At 40.9% G+C, this 16887-nt stretch overlaps 1 protein-coding gene across 9 annotated transcripts in view; it reads left to right on the top strand.

Annotated features, from left to right (window-relative positions):
• zfhx2 (zinc finger homeobox 2) overlaps positions 1 to 16887 on the top strand; it is an 88204-nt gene that overhangs the window by 50929 nt on the left and 20388 nt on the right. The gene's annotated exons all lie outside the window — the stretch shown is intronic.

Raw genomic sequence — 16887 nt, 5'->3', positions numbered from 1 at the left:
CCATGACCCATCTGTATCATTCAAATGGTCATTGGCAAATTTAAGACGGGTCTTGACATGTGCTGGTTTAAGCAGGGGAACCTTCCGTGCCCTGCATGATTTCAAACCATGACATCTTTTTTAGTGTATGACCAACAGTCACCTTGGAAACAGTGGTCCCAGCTCTTTTCAGGTCATTGACCAAGTCCTGGCGTCTAGTCCTGGGCTGATTCCTCACCTTTCTAAGGATCATTAAGACCCCACGAGGTGATATCTTGCATGCGGCTCCACTCCGATTGAGATTGACCGTCATGTTTAGCTTCTTCCATTTTCTAATGAGTGCTCCAATGATAGACCTTTTTTCACCAAGCTGCTTGGCAATTTCTCCGTAGCCCTTTAAAGCCGTGTGGAGTTGTAAAATTTTGGACAGCTCTTTGGTCTTGGCTATGCTACAAGTTTGAGTCTTAATGCTTGAATGGATAGACAGGTGTCTTTATGCAGCTAACAAGCTCACACATGTGCATCCGATTCAGGATAATACATGGACTGGAGGTGGACTTTTAAAGGTGGACTAACAGGTCTTTGAGGGTCAGAATTGTAGCTGATAGACAGGTGTTCAAATACTTATTTGCAGCTGCACAAATGGTTAAAAAATCATATGTTGTGATTTCTGGATTTTTCTTTTCAAATTCTCTCTCCATGAATTCTAAGTGGGAGAACTTGCAATATAGCAGGGTGTTCAAATGCTTATTTTTTTCCACTCTTGGTGGTATAGAGATCGTGCACGTGACGTCACCGTTTTCACAATGCCATATTGCCCGTCAAAGTAAGATGCTTGGCAGTGCGGGAGTCATTAAACCGGAGCAGTTTTTTCACAATCCCCAAGACCTGTTGCGCTGTTGGTGGTCCCAATAGGTGAGACAGTTCTTCAGATAGATCATTCTAAGGAATACTAGCTGAAAAGATGAGATAAACGAAATACACACGCCATTTCAGGTAGGAGTTCTTCTTCTCAATCTCAAATTATCAAGCAGTATTTATAACTCCAAGTTGACTCATTTGAGAAAAATTCGTATTAAAATGTGTAAAATGGGTTATGTGGCAGCAATACGCTTCAGTGTATGGAGGAGATGACTCCCTGTCCTAATTTTTTTTTTTTTCAATCATAGTTAATGGATAAGAGTTTGTGTAAAACCAGGGGTCATTTATTTAAGTAACAGCAACAAAGTATTTGTATGGGTCCAGACCTTTATATGGTTACAAACACTTCTGTGTTAATCTCGATGATTTATTCATCAGTTACATGTGCAAATCCAGTTGTCCAAGACAAGTGGAAGCAATTTGTCAAATTTCTTAAACATCGACTTCGGCATTAAATATGAGTCCTCTATGCCAAGTGTATCTCATTTTTCCATGTACCATCATTTATTATCACCTTCTACAGTAAATTGTTAACGGTATCGGACAAAACTCTTGGTGTCATGGTATAAGACATTTTCGTTTTTTCTCAATGGAATTAACTTTCAACTACGCTTTGAGTGGCAATATGGCGATGTAAACAAAAATCATGTGATTTTATGATGTAGGTGCATGAGCTCTATGTTGAGAAGCTCGAGTTGATAAATGTTTTATTAATGGTTGATGAGGAAAAATTAATATCCATACTTTTTGCTTTTCCCTAAGACTGCCATCAAATTGGAGAAGATATTTGCAACTCGTGAGCCAAAAAGTCCCAAACATTGGCATGTACATCTTTTGAAACATCCATATTCTGTAAAAAATGTCATTACACCGAAGACGGGCACATCCTTATAAAATCGCCTGATGATGAAGCACATTATAATGTATCAGGTTAGAGAACCCAATTCTGTGCCGCTCCTGTCAATCCCGACAAAACAACCCTAAAATGTAGCATCAATAAAATTACAATATAAACACCCCCCCCCAAAAAAAAATAAAAAAAAAATTAGAAGCTATAATGCAGCTGCTAAATTTACCATGCTGTTGCATACAGCCATGACTTAAACTTAGGTATTTGGAGCCACTTTGGGTCAAATTCAGTACTCCTGTTCTTGTTCGCTGTTGCAATTATAAGAGAAAATAAATTAGGACAAGCTTTAACTCTCACCTGTTGTTTATGAACCAGTAAACTCTACAGCGATTTGGCATGTCCTTAAGACGAAGCTTTTTTGTAATTCGCTTTCAATAGTCATGTGTGAATGATAGTGTCATTTGCGTTAACTAATGGGCAAAACCACTTTGTCCGGTACTGAACATAGCACAAGTTACTTTGACGTGTGTATATTTAGCTTCTAGTTACGTAACAGCAGGACAGCTTAAAATAAGTTTGTTTTATTGTATTTTCCGGACGACATTGGACACCGGTTTATAAACTGCGTCCGCTCTTTGTAGCATTTGTTTTTTTCCATACACAAACCGCACTGGACCTTAAGCCGGATATATACTGTAATCCGTACGCACTGGGAAGTTGTAAAAATTAGATATAACAGATTTCGTAAATATTTACACACCCGTTTTGTAAACGGAGATTGTAACACAGCTCAAACATAACAGAAAAGTCAGTTTTTAGTCCTCCTACTTCTGTTCACAGAAACTACTAATGCATTGGGGTTGAACAGCCTCAGAAACTCTTGCATGTCATTTCAGTCTGTCGTTCTCAATTTAATTTTAGGGTTAGGGTCTCGAGTTACTGCTGAACTTGTGCTGTTCTCACGTAGTAGTCCAGCCTTTTAATCCCTTAGGGATGTTAGATGAAACAGTGGAGTATTGTTGAGGACAAGGAGTGAGATCACTTTATGCTAATTGATTTAGAATGCTAGCCAGATAAGGAGGGTGGTGCTTGAAATCATTGTTCTTCCTCTGTTAAACATTGTTACTGCCAAGGAAATGTGTGCAGTCATCATTGCGATGCACATAAAAGGCTTTACAGGCAAAGATATTGCTGCTAGTAAGACTGCACCTAAATTGATTTATCGGATCATCAAGAACTTCAAGTAGAGAGGTTCATTTGCTGTGAAGGAGCCTTCAGGGTGCCCAAGAAAGTCCAGAAAATGCCAAGACCTTTTCATTAAGTTCATTCAACTGCGGGATTATACTACCACCATTGCAGAGCTTGCTCAGGAATATCAGCAACGAAGTGTGAGTGCATCTGCACACACAATGAGGTGAAGACTTTTGGAAAATGGCGTTGTGTCAAGAAGTGTAGCAAAGAAGCCACTTCTCTCTGAGAAAAACATCAGTGACAAACTGATATTCTGCAAAATGTACAGGAATTGGACTGCTGGGGACTGGGATAAAGTCATTTTCTCTGATGAGTCCCCTTTCTGATCGTTTGGGGCATCCAGAAAAAAGGTTGTTCGGAGAAGAAAAGGTGAGCGCTATCATCCATCCTATATCATCTTATCAGTAAAGCATGCTGAGACCATTCATGTGTGGGGTTGCTTCTCAGTTGAGGGTTTGGGGTCATCACAATTTTGCCTAAAAACACAGCCATGAATAAAGAATGGTACCAAAACATCCTCGGAGAGCAACCTCTGCCAACCATCCACGAAAAGTTAGGTGACATTTCCTTTTACAGGACGATGGAGCACCTTGCTATAAGGCAAAGTGATAACTACGTGACTCAGAGAGAAAAAGATTTTGGGTCCAATCTCCCCAGACCTTAATCCCATTGAGAGCTCCTTTCTAGTCCCCCCCCCCTCTTTTTTTTTCATTTAAATGAGTCACTTTAAAATCTGTTACTATACAACTAGCGGGTTAGGCGCACATCAAACAGAGGTTTTACTGCAGTGCATATTCTCTGCCAGTACATACAAATTACGTCTGGCAACCCTTGAGCAACCAACGCAAAACCGATCATGTGAAAAACAATGCCAATTCAATCCAATAACTTTCAGAAACTGACCTTGACTTGTTGATACTTATTTCACATTACATAGATATTGGAAATTGAAGCCTTCTGAATTCAACTAGTAAATTGTCAAATGGTATCTCACCTTTTTAAATGACCTATGATTATAATAGCTTTAAGACATTATGCAACATTTTTTTTTTCGAAGCTCAAAGTTTGTGGGTCCATTTTCAAAGAAAGAAGAAAAAGTTTTCTTGCATGTTTTCGCTCTTTACTGCACATTTTTGTATGTTCTGCATGTTTTTGCACCTTTCTGTACATTTGGGCACATTTTAGATAAACCTGCATATATAGTGTTTCTGCATGTTTTTGCCTGTTCTTGGTCATATTTAATAATAAGCATTACCTGTCATGATATTAATTGTTAATTTGGTATTTTGATGGGGCGTTTAAACATTGGAGTCATGCTCGAGCGTGCAGGGGAGTGCCAGAATGTGCAGAGGCGTGTGGGAATGTTGCAGTGGGAGGGTGGTTCCTTCTAAAATTATTTTTTGGGGAGTAAATGTGGAAACTGTCTCCTTTGTGCAAGGGCACAGAACACGCCACATCTTTCAGACACTGAATTTTTATTTATTTGTTTTTTGCTTGTAGGCTTTAGATATTAAAGCTTGTCCTTGGCCAGCTGTCTGTCAAGCCTGCTTGTGGGGTCATAACTATACAGTAACCGAGTTTGGTGCTGCGTATCAACAGCATGTGGTCTGATCTTTTGTTTTTCAAACAGCAAGAGGGCTAGACTTTTGCATGTTTTTTTTCAGTTTATTAAGAACATAAAGATTTGAAAAAAGATAAGTAATAGGCAATGTTCTGGTGAAGTTCATCAAGTCCCTTCATGTGCATGTTGTATTTCACAACACATTCTGTATTAGAAACTGGCACCTTTTGTTTATGTCCCTTTTTCCACACATCCATTGTTTGCATTGTCTTTGTGGTAGGTTGTGATCAATTTTACAGTATGTATGTCCTGCTATGCAACAACCATAACCCTGTCATAATTGTAGGCAACCTATCCTCAGCCCCCAATGTACACTCTGTTGTTGTTTTTGTTGCCTCTCACAAAGGCCAACGGATTTGTAAAAGTTGTCTATGTACAGTGTTGCCAGGTCCTAAGAAGCTGTATAGAAATTAAAATTAAAAATGCACTTGAGACCGTGCAGGACTCCCCCATATATGGCAGCATGGTGTAACAATATCCTGTCTTTGAGTTGGACATGATTATAGAATTTTATTCCATACTTGAATTTTTTTTGTGGGTTGTATACCTGGAAGGATAGGTGCCACTGCCACTTCATCATTCCCTCATACATGCAGATGTTCTCTTCTGGCTCGTACACTATCTTGAATTTCTGTACCAAGTTGTCCAGCACTGGACATACTTTTACATTTTGTCTGACACATCTGACACGTTTTTGTTGAAATGAAGGAACCGCTATATTATTTGGTAATGGTTCTTTGCCATTGTTTTGCCCCCAAAAAATTGTGGCATAGGTTTCCTCAAGAGTCCAGTACATTGCCGGTTCTTTTTTAAGTATATATATTTTTTTAATAATAAATCCTGTAACAAAAGAGTCCCAAAAATGATTTGAGCGCTAAAACTGCAATTGGTTTCCGTGCATTGCTTCTGCTCTGTGACAGACTACTGGCTTGTGCTTCCATAAAAATGTGAGCAAACTTTTACACTTTGCAATGCGCCACACATTTTCAATGGGAGACAGGTCTAGACTGCAGACAGGCCAATCTAGTTCCCACACTGTTTTACTACGAAGCCATGCTGTTGCAACACATGCAGAATGTGGTTTAGCATTGTCTTGCTGAAATATGCAGAGGGAGTCCATGAAAAAGATGGCTGGATGGCTGCATGTGTTTCTCCAAAACCTGTGTGTGCCTTTCAGCATTAATGGTGCCTTCATTGGCAATAACATAGCCCTATACCAGCACAGATGCTGTCTTTTAAATTTTACATCCCTAACAGCCCAGATGGTTATTTTCCTCTTCGGCTCACAGGACACATCATCTACAGTCTCCAAACACAATACGAAATGTGGACTCTTCGAACCACAGAACTTTCTTCCACTGACATCAGTCCATCTTCGATGAGATCAGACGCAGCGAAGTCTGCAGCATTTCTGGGTGTTGATGAATGGCTTTTGCTTTGCATAGTGTAGTTTTAAGTTGCACTTACAGCAGTCATGCACCCGCGCACCATCGCACAAGCAAATCTGCACAGTTGAGCATGAAAAATCACGCAGGTAAAATTTGTTACAGGTAGAAATACATAGATATTGAAAGACGTCGCTTATTTTTTGTAGTCTTGACTAATGTTCCCTCTAAGATGTGCCATTGCGCTCTTGTTGCACACACTCAGTGCATGTGAAACCGATCCAACACAGTGAATCACAGCCTGACGTTTTTTTTTTTGTTTTTGTTTTTGTACATGGACTCACACGGTCTCTGCTCAGCCTACTTCTACTTCCTAGTTTACCTAACACTAACCCTCCGATCTTAAAGGGGTGCACTCACTCACTCACAGAACACACACCCGCAACTTTATATCTGCGGGCATGACTGGTGGACCACACCCGTAACTTTATATCTGCGGGCATGACTGACCACACCTGTACTTTTTTCAAATATGAGTGACTGACTTACAGATGTAGTGCTAAACTGTATTTCCTGACATTTGTTTTCTGAAGTGTTCCTGAATCCATGTGGTGATATCCATTACACGTTGTTCCTTTTGGTTCAGTGCTGTGTGAAGGATTGGAGTTCATGGGGTTTCAGCCTTGCCACTTACATGCCGTGATTTCTCCAGATTCTCTGAACCTTTTGATGATTATGGAGCATAGATCGTGAAATCCCTAAATTCCTTGCAGTTGTATGTTGAGTAACATTGTCCTTATACTGTTTGACTATTTTCTCACGTACTGCTCACTAAAAGGTCAACCGCGCCCCATTTTTGCTTGTGATTGACAGCAATTCAGGGGACCTCCTTCTATACCATATCATGGAACAAACCTTATAACACTTAGCCTGTTCACTTGTTCAAACAGGTGTTTGAACAAAACTTATCACTTTTTTTTTTTTTTGCCACCTGTCCCAGCCTTTTTTTTTAATGTGATGCACCCATAAAATTGTGAGGTATGTGCTGAAAAAGAAAAGTTTCAGCATTAAATGTTTTTGTAGCTTATTCGATTAAATACAGGTTGAATATGATTTTCAAATCATTGTAGTTTAATTATCACAAAGTCCCAACTTCATTGGGATTGGATATGTACTGAAACATTTAAACTATTTTTTTTGTTGGTTTCCACGATACTTTGCAAATTCTTAAAAAAATCTGATTTTCTGGATGGTTTTTTTTATCTTGGAGTATCTCATTGGTGAGGTGTACTTATGATGAAAATTATAGGCCTCTCATCTTTTTAAGTTTTATGTAACTCTTCACAATGTTTTCACACACTCCTGGTATTTTGATCCTGATCTCCTCAAAAACATTGTTTTGGGAATGGTCGCTGTGCTACACTGACTTTAAACTCCTAAAGATTTTCTGTGGGGTACAGATTTAGAGACCAACTAGACCACTCCAGGACCTTGAAATGCTTCTTACAATGCCACTCATGTGTTGCATGGGCTGTGAAGTAAGGATCATTGTAATTCTGAAAGAGCCAGCCCGTTTTCGTCAATGCAAAAAATGTTCCAATGTATGACGTTTCCACCCAATGCTTCACGGAAACTATGGTGTTCTTTGGATATAACTCAGCATTCTTTCTCCTCCAAACGACAAGTTGTTTTTAACAAATTTCTCTTTTAGTTTCATCTGACTCTATGACATTCTCCCAATCCTTTTCTGGATTATCCAAATGTTCTCGAACAAACTTCAAATGATCCTGGACATATACTGGTTTAAGCAGGTACACGTGTCTCGCACTGCATGGTTTGAGTCCCTGGCGCCATCGTGTGTGGCTGCTCGTAACCTTTACTTCTGTCCCAGCTCTCTGTGGGTCATTCATTAGTTCCCCTGTGTGGTTCTGGGATTTTTGCTCAGCATTTTTGTCATCGTTTTGACTTCCATCCCGTGAGATCTTTCATTGAGCCACAGATCAAGGGAGATTATCAATGGTCTATGTCTTTAATTTTCTAATAATTTCTTCACACCAAGCTGGTTACCTATTTCAGATAGTCTTGCCAGCCTGGTGGTGATCTGAAATTTAGTTTCTGGTGTCCTTTGACAGATCTTTACTTTTGGTCATTGTGGAGTCTGGAGTGTGACTGAGGTTGAAGACTGTTTGTTTTTTTTTTTCAATATATATTAGTTAAAACAGGTTCAATTAATACGGATAACGAATGGAGGACGGAGCCTTTTTAAAGTTGCAGGTCCATGAGAACCAGAGATCCTTAGTTTATAAGTAATCCATACTTATTTTCCACCAAGTTTTCTTAATTTTCATTCTAAAAAAATTAGTTTTTCTGGATATTTTTTTCCCCATTTTGTTTCATAGGTGAGGTATGCTTATGATGAAAATTGCAGGTATTGCTAATCTTTTTAAAGCAAAGCAAATTGATTTGTATGAAGCGTTTCATATATGAGGTAACTCAACGTGCTTTACATTATTAAAAGCGTTTTTAAGAAGTTAAAACAGCATATGGTGCAAGAAATATTTAAAGATGGAAATACTCTGGAAACCATGGTTAAAAAAGTAAACCTGTATTTAAATACATTCACACATGGGGCTACGTCACTTCTGTGGCACTTCCTCTCTCTTGGTTTGTGTGGCACGATAGAGTTGGTCTACCATTGGCTCTCAGGTAACATCTTCTTAGCATCACATCCCTCCATTGGCTCGGAGTGACGTCAATCTTTAGACATGACTCACATCCTGTATATTCTCCACCGAATCATTGTTATACGCTTGCGCACACTTGTACTGTACAACTTTGCGGATTTATTCATCTTTTTTCACCATGGGCCAAGAAATGGATGGCCACTGCCAGTAAGACGATGACGAGAGTTGTTTTGTCCATCCAAAAAAAAAAAAAAAACCAATTGTTGAGAAATACGAAAAAGTCGTGCATGCATGTGGCCTCATTCTGTTGCTCCACGGAATTTTGAGAGGATCGAAGTGGAGGTTGAACCTGAAGTTGAAGAAATTTTCACTGGGAAAGGCTGTGAGGAGGACATCGAGTTTGTTCAGGAGCACCATGAGGATCTTTCCACGTTAAAGAGCACCACGAGGATCTTTTGACGGAGGAGCTAACGGCTAGAGGCGATGCAACACACAGCAATCGGCAATACAGGAGCAGTTTAGTGAGGATGGGGACTTGGCAGTATTCCGTCAGCTAGAGTAAAAAAGGTATTGATGAAATTTCATGACATTTTTGAATTTTTTTTCAAAAGATTCATCCGGAAAATATGCTAACTAGTCGGGCTATCGCTCACTTTGATGACGTTTGCCCTGCACATTTCTGCAAGATTATTAAAAGCCATCAAACGCAAACACTCGGATTTGTACTTCACGAAGTATTGAAAGGGGAAAAAAGTTATGTTTGTTTTGAATTCATAGTTTGTCGAATTTATTTTGAGTGGAATTACGTTGTGTGCATACCTCCTTCAACCCCCCACGAAGCCTTTTTGCTTGTCACGCACCTTTCTCTTCGCATTGTTATTCAACGCCAAAGGTAAATGAACATTTTGTTATTCTTCACATTATGTACACTTTGCTTATTTTTGGCGGCAGGGAATGGGGGACTTGGAACGGATGAGGCTATTTACATGTAAAATGGATTTCTACTTACAAAAGATTCAAGTTACGAAACGACTTCCGGAAGGGATTAATTTTGTAAGGACAGGTACCACTGTATATACTGAATGAGCTGCAGCTGTTTAATGCTATTTTTGGCGAGTCCAGTAAGAAGACCATTGAATACATTTCTTTGGTGGCACAAGCCAGTGCAATCTGTAGGCCGGTCCCAACCCCGGATAAATGGGTTGAGGATAGAGGCTTGTGTCAGAAAGGCCATCTGGCTTGAAACTTTGCCAAACAAATATGAGCGTTCATCAACAGAATCCCATACTGAATCGGTCGTGGCCTGGGTTAATCACACCACCCCCCGGGACCGTTAACCTGGAGGGCGCAGGTGGAAATTCAACTACTGTGAGTCAAAGACAATGAAGAGATTCGTCAGCAGAAGAAGAGGAATGTGCACAGCCTACAACTGAGTGTACGGACTTTGAATGTTGGGACTATGACAGGAAAAGCCCAGGAGTTGGTTGACATGATTATTAGGAGAAACCGGTCGCACCGGAACATCCACCGTATGCACTGATACATTGTGAAATTAGATATTCAAATCAAAAGTTTTTGTCATTATAGGACTGTGCATACAAGATAACGAGCGCTACTCCACAAGATGCTTAAACAATATAAATACAATTGAATAAAATGGATATGTAAAAATAAAGTGAGTCAGATGAAATATTTACAATAAAGGGGCAGTTATTGCAAAAAAGAACTAAAATTCTTCTTGCCCATGTCCAGGCATTAAGATTATTTCCTATTTGTACTCCGATATTGCACAGATAAGTAAGAAAAACAAAAATGCAGTTGAATAGATTGTTATGGTGGTCAGGTAGTGTTTATGTTCAAGGTGTTTATGGCCCTTGGGGGAAAAAAATCTTTTTGATTTTGTTGGAGCCGTAATCCCTGCCAGAGGGGATCGGGTTTAACTGGGGTGGGAAGATTCCTCACCAATGTTAGTAGCTGTGCTATGTTACCAAGAGGTGGCAATGTTGTCTAGGGAGAGCAGGCAGTGATTTTCTAGGCCAGGGGTCAGCAACCTTTAACACTCAGAGCCATTTTGACTCTGTTTCCAAAGAAAAGACCACAGGGGTTGGGAACCTGTGGCTCACGAGCGATAGCTGGCTGGCTCCTTTGTTGGTTGCATACGGCTCGCAAAGCCCTCATAACGACATGCTGTACATGTGATTTCTGTCGTGCAGGCAATGCAAATGACGCAGAGACAGTTTGTTCTAGTGGGGTTTCTGTAGTTTGCTGTGGTAGTCGGTGTGCGCAGGTGCAGAAGGGTCGAATGCAGTTCAGGTTAGAACAATTAATTATAGAAACGCTTTTGACAAAGGTCGCTCAAAAAAAAAAAAAAGATGAGTACTGAAGTTTTCAACAAGAATAAACAGCCTTTGTGAAGAGAGAGGGTTCTGCTGCTGCTGCATAGATTGGGAGTATGCCAAAGCATTCATATTTGATGTTGCCAATAAACATTTTGGCAACTTCACATAATGACAAAATAATCAAACTAATCAATCAGACATGCCTTTTTCAGCAAGAACTGTTCACCATCATACCATGATGGCAAATCAAATTGAATTGCATTGACAATTAACAGATGGAAGTCTCAACACTTGCATGAAGGTTAATCTAACGACGTATGAAACAGAGTCCAAAGCCAACAGCAAAACTGTGCAACACCAGAAGTCGCATTAATGGTAAGTAATTTTATCATTGGTTAGCAACAGCATATTAACGGTCGCCACAGAGTGTCATCATTTTCCTAAGCCTATCTCATGCATCTTCCTCTCTAACACCCACTGTCCTCGTATCTTCCCTCACAACATTCATCAACCTTTTATTTGGTCTTCCTCTCTAGTCGTTTGATTACCTGGTCTTCATGGGAAAAGTTGTCAAAAGGTTAATTGGCAACATCAAGAATGAATGCTTTGGCATACTCCCCATCTGTGAATGCCTTTGTTTCTCATAATTGCTAAAGCACCAGCAATGCGAGTTAGATTGCTATTCTAGTTGGGTCCAAACACAGTTGCTGCTGACTAACTAGACTCTGAAAAGTAGCTCTTGACCTGCTTTTTTCCTGCAGTCCCCTGCAGGATATTTTGATACAAACACAGTAAGCCCTGTGTTGAAGGCGTGCTTTATATTTGACCATTTCTTTTTTGCAATTTTGTCATACAAATTAGACACACAGCAGAACCCTCTCTCTCTCTCTCCACAGAGTCTGTCCAGCCTTGTTGAAAACTACACTACTCCATCTTTTTTTTCTGTGAGCGGCAGAATATAGTAGGTTTGCTGTTCAAGAATTTAATGACTTAATTGCAAGAGGGGAAAAAAGTTTGAATGCCGCTAGTTTTGACTTGCATTGGTTGGTCGCGCCTACCTGACAGAAGAAGCTGAAAGAGCTGGTGGCCGAAATGTGAAGGGTCCGAAATTATCCTGCCCACCCTAGTCCTAATTGAAGTGGTGAGCAAGTCTTCTAAGGTGGTGCCAAAAATCCGTTTAGTGGTTTTGATTGTCCATTGCAGTCGGAGTTTGTCCTTTTTCTTGCCAGCCCCAAACCAAACTGTGATAGAGGTAAACAACACTGATTCGATGACCGCTGTTTAGAACTGTTACAGCAGCTCTTGTAGCAGGCCGTGCTTCATCAGAAGCCGCAAAAAATACATCATTTGCTGGGCTTTTTTGAGGATGGAGTTGGATGTTCGTCTCCCACTTCAGGTCCTGTGAGTGTAACATGAATAAAAAGTGTTGTTTCTTCATGTTTGTCTATGTAAATGTGAATAGCATCCTAGATTCATACACGCCCCTCCAAAAGTATTGGAATGACGAGATGAATTCCTTTTTTGTTTTATGTTGTAGAAATTTGGGTTTCAGATCAAAAGATGAATACTAGGTTTAGAATCCCAGCTTTTATTTCATGGTTTTCACATCTCAATGCTAAACAACTCAGGACAGAGCACATTTTGTTTTTTTTCTTGGCTCTATTACTTAGTTGTGGAAAGTTTTTCATCCTCGTTCCACCAATAAAGTAAATATGTTGCTGTAGGTTGCTTTTTTACCATATAAATGGGCAGTGTCTTTGACACGATGAAGCATGTTTGACTCCACCACTGTTCTTTCTTGTTGTACACAAAACAATGAAAATATTTCTGCTGTTATACCAGTCATAGCATAATGTTTTGGGCTCTTATTTTCTTACAAGTCACATAGAATATTTCTTTTAATCTGCTGTGTTTCTATTTTGTAAGTTGATGTAATATTCCCATTGGGCTTCAAACATATTTGCAGTTTTTTGGGTCATTGACTGTGCAAGTTTTAAACATTTCAAACTAATTTCTCAGTTTACCATTATTTTGTTACCAGTGCACATCTGCAGTGACTTAGTACAGAAGCATCTTAAGTTTTTTTTATTCACTTTATTCATAGATCAGATGTAGCGAATGCCCTAGTGGTGAATACACAATTTGTACGTGATAAAACCCATTGAGAGTCAGTACTGTATATCAGAATCAGTTTTATTGGCCAAGTGTTTAAAAACAAGGAATATTTCTCTGGCTGTCGATGCGGCCCTGGTATAACATTCAGAACAAAGAAAAAGAGGCATTGTTTATTGGAACTATTCCTTATAAGAGTCACAGATGTGCAAGATGCAACGTCATCATTTAGAACAGAAATCATTGTTTTTCCGTATTGGTCATATAATTCAGCATGAAGCGGCTTGAACCGCGCAGACTTTCTCAAAGAAATGTTGCTGCTGCCAATCGTAGTGCGGCAGTGCATGTCCTGAAACCAGTAATATTGGCACAAATAGTCTCCTACCAGGAAAAAAAAAATTAGAAATCCTAATAACGCTTAGCAATTACTTCATCACTGAAAAGGCAGAAGTGGAGCAAAGCTCGGTTGCTGTTGAACAGGATGTCCAATTGATAAAATGCAAGAGCAAAACCCAGCAAATGGCGAATGTGTAATCGTTTTTAAAAGCGGCCTTTATTTTCGCCAAAATATCCCATCTTGTATGTGAACCACATACATTAAATGAGGTAACTAGGGTGTTTGCTTTTTGATTACTCTTGTCATTGAAAACTGTTTACATTGTGATTTATTGCGACCAGGCGTATAAAATCTGTAGTGTGACATGCGCAGATCAAATGATAGCCTGATGTTCTGCTCAGAAGCAATTTCATTTATGTGCAGACGGAATTAGTTTCCTCTGCAGGGTGTCCGGGCTCTCCCTTAGAGATAGGGTGAGAAGCTCGGTCATCTGGGTGGGATCAGTGTCGAGCCGCTGCTCCTCCACATTGAGAGGAGCCAGATGAGGTGGCTAGGGCATCTGATCTGGATGCTTCCTTGGTGAGATATTCCGGGCACCTGACCTGGAAAAGCGGTAGAAGATGGATGGATGAATGGATGGAAGGTGGTTGTAAGTTTGCTCATTGTAGTCACTCTGAACTAATGGGCAGTAAAATTCCATCTGATCTGTAAGTGGTACACTAATTGCATCCAACCATTCCACTTACCCAAGGTCAGGTCATGGGGGGAGCAGCTGAAGCACCGAAGTCAAAGACTTCCCTCTCCCCCGCCACTTAGTCCACCTCTTAAGGGGAATTATGTGGTGTTTACACACCAGCTGGAAGTCATTGTCTCTCCAGCATGTTCTGGATCATCCACAGAGCTGCCTCCTTTTGGAACTCATCTCTAACAACTCACCAAGGAAGCGTCCAGGGCAGATCCTAACTAGATGCCTGAGCCACCTCATTTGGTTGACCTTGATGCATAGGAGCAGCGGCTCTACTCTGAAAACCTCTTGGATGATCGAGCTTCTCACCTTGCCTCTAATAGAGAGCCTGAGTACCCTGCAGAGGAAGCTCACCACTTCAGCCGCTATTATTTGTGATCTTGTTCTTTTGGTGACGACCCACAGCTCATGACCACAGGTGTGGTTAGGAATGTATATTGACTGGGAAATAGAGACGTTTGCATTTTTGGCTCATCTCTTTTTAACAATGACAGACTGAGAGTTTGTATCACCACAAACTGAGATACTTGATGTTATCCACTTGGGGCAAGATCTCATCCCCGATCCAAAGAGGGTACACTATTCTTTTCTGACTGAAAACCATGGCCTCAGATTTAGAGGTGCTTATTTTTATCCCAACCGCATTACAATCCACCAAACCACTCTAGTGAGAGTCGGTCACAGCTTAAAGGCACCAGAACCACATCTGCAAAAAGCAGAGATGCAATGCTCAGGCCACCAAACTGGATCACCAGCCGTGGCAAGAATCTGTCCATCCAAGCTAATAGAATTTGTGACAGAGGGCAGCTTTGGCAAATTCCAACTCACACTGGAAACATATTTGGCTTATTGCCAGCAATGCGGACCAAACTCCAACACTGGTCATATGGGGATGAAACAGCACTTTTTTAGGGTTTCGAGTACCCAGTATTCCTAGGGCACCCACCACAGTACTTTCAGAGAGACATTGAGACTTTTCGAAGTCCACAAAGCACATAGACTGGTGGGGCAAATGCCCATTGACCCTTGAGGGTGTAGCATGGGTCCACTGTTCCATGACCAGGACAAAAGCCACATACCTGTACCTCCTCCTGATTCTGAGAATCAACTTCCAGACTGACCCTCCTCTCCAGAACCACAGAGCCTAAGGAGTGTGATCGCCTTGTCGTTGTAGCACACCCTCTAGTCTCCCCTTTTCAAAGGGAAGACCACCACCCAGTCTGCCAATGAAGGGCAGCTGTCATTGATATCAACATAAAGCTGCAGAGGTGTGTCAGGCAGACAGCTCCGCAACATCCAGAGCTTTATGGAACTCTGGGCAGATCTCATCTACACCCGGTGCCCTGCCAATGAAGAGCATTTTAACTGCAAACACATTTCCAAGTAAGTTGGAACGTTGTCGTCTTCTTTTTGTCCAGTTAGTGTTTGCCACAGCATGTCATCTTTTTCCATCTTCGCCTATCTCCTGCATGTTACTATCTAACACCAACTGCCCTCTTGTCCCAACATCCATCAACCTTCTCTTTGGTAGTTGGGACTTTGTGTTAAACTGTAGGAATAATTGTGAATATAATTACTATACATCTGCTTTTGGTCTGCTCTAGATAACGAGGCAGCCACTTAGCAGGAGATAGCACAAGAACAAAAACATCTAATCATCAGAACTGTTAGAACCAGGAGCACCTGTTGTCTGATAAAGAAATGATGACCACACATGCACGCACGCACACACACGCAAACGGACGAACATGTGCACTTTGTTTCCCAATATGTTTTGCTCGCTCGTCTCCTTTTTGTAACATCCATGTAAATAAGGGCTGTTTTGAAACTAAATAAATAGAGGTGCTGAGGAGAGGATAAAGGGGGTGCAGTGGTGAATTGTACAAGACAGTTCCTCTTCTCGCAAGCTGTCAAACTAGAACTGGTGTCCTTGCTTCCTTTTTTTCATGTTTAATGAATGTCTAATTGGTAAACCTGACATTTACTTGGTCCTTCAAGCCGGATCTCAAGATACCTGAGGTTTCCAGGGGCTGAGTCGACATCCAGGCAAAGACTGTACATGTGGACACACTTATGTCTAAATGTGGTGTTTGTTATGGACAATCCCTGACAAGCACAGAAGTCCAACAACAGAACTCTGATTCTATTTGGGGCAAGCTTTCTTCCCAGACACAGGTTTTTGTGTCTCTCATTACCTCGTGAGTATTGAAGCCCCCCAAGCAAAACAAGGGAGTCCCCAGTCGTGGCACTCTACAGCAACACCTCCAAGACTGATTGGTACGCTGACCTGTTGTTTGGTGCATAGGCATATACAACAGTCTGGACCCGTCACCCCCCACCTGAAGGTGGAGGAAGGCTACTTTCTCTCCCACTGACGTGAACCACAAAATACAGCTACTAAAATGTAAATGCAATCAGTATACGCGTACCAGGTCTGCGCCTCTCACCATGGCAACTTCACCGTGGTAGAGTCTAATCACTTTCAAGAAGACTGGTACTAAATCCCAAGCTGTTCGTTAAGACAAGTCCAACTATTTCCAGTCTGAACGAGTTGATCTCGCACACCAGCTTACTCTCTCTCCCTGCCAGAGCTGAATGTGAGGTTCAAGCCGTGAGCCCAACTTGGGCCGCAACCCAGCACAAACTCCACCTGGCCCCCTTGG

This window comes from Syngnathoides biaculeatus, chromosome 19 (assembly GCF_019802595.1).
Source record: "Syngnathoides biaculeatus isolate LvHL_M chromosome 19, ASM1980259v1, whole genome shotgun sequence".
Lineage (NCBI taxonomy): Eukaryota > Metazoa > Chordata > Actinopteri > Syngnathiformes > Syngnathidae > Syngnathoides > Syngnathoides biaculeatus.
The sequence above is the reverse complement of the archived record's forward strand: the minus strand, read 5'-3'. Positions and strand labels throughout refer to the sequence as shown.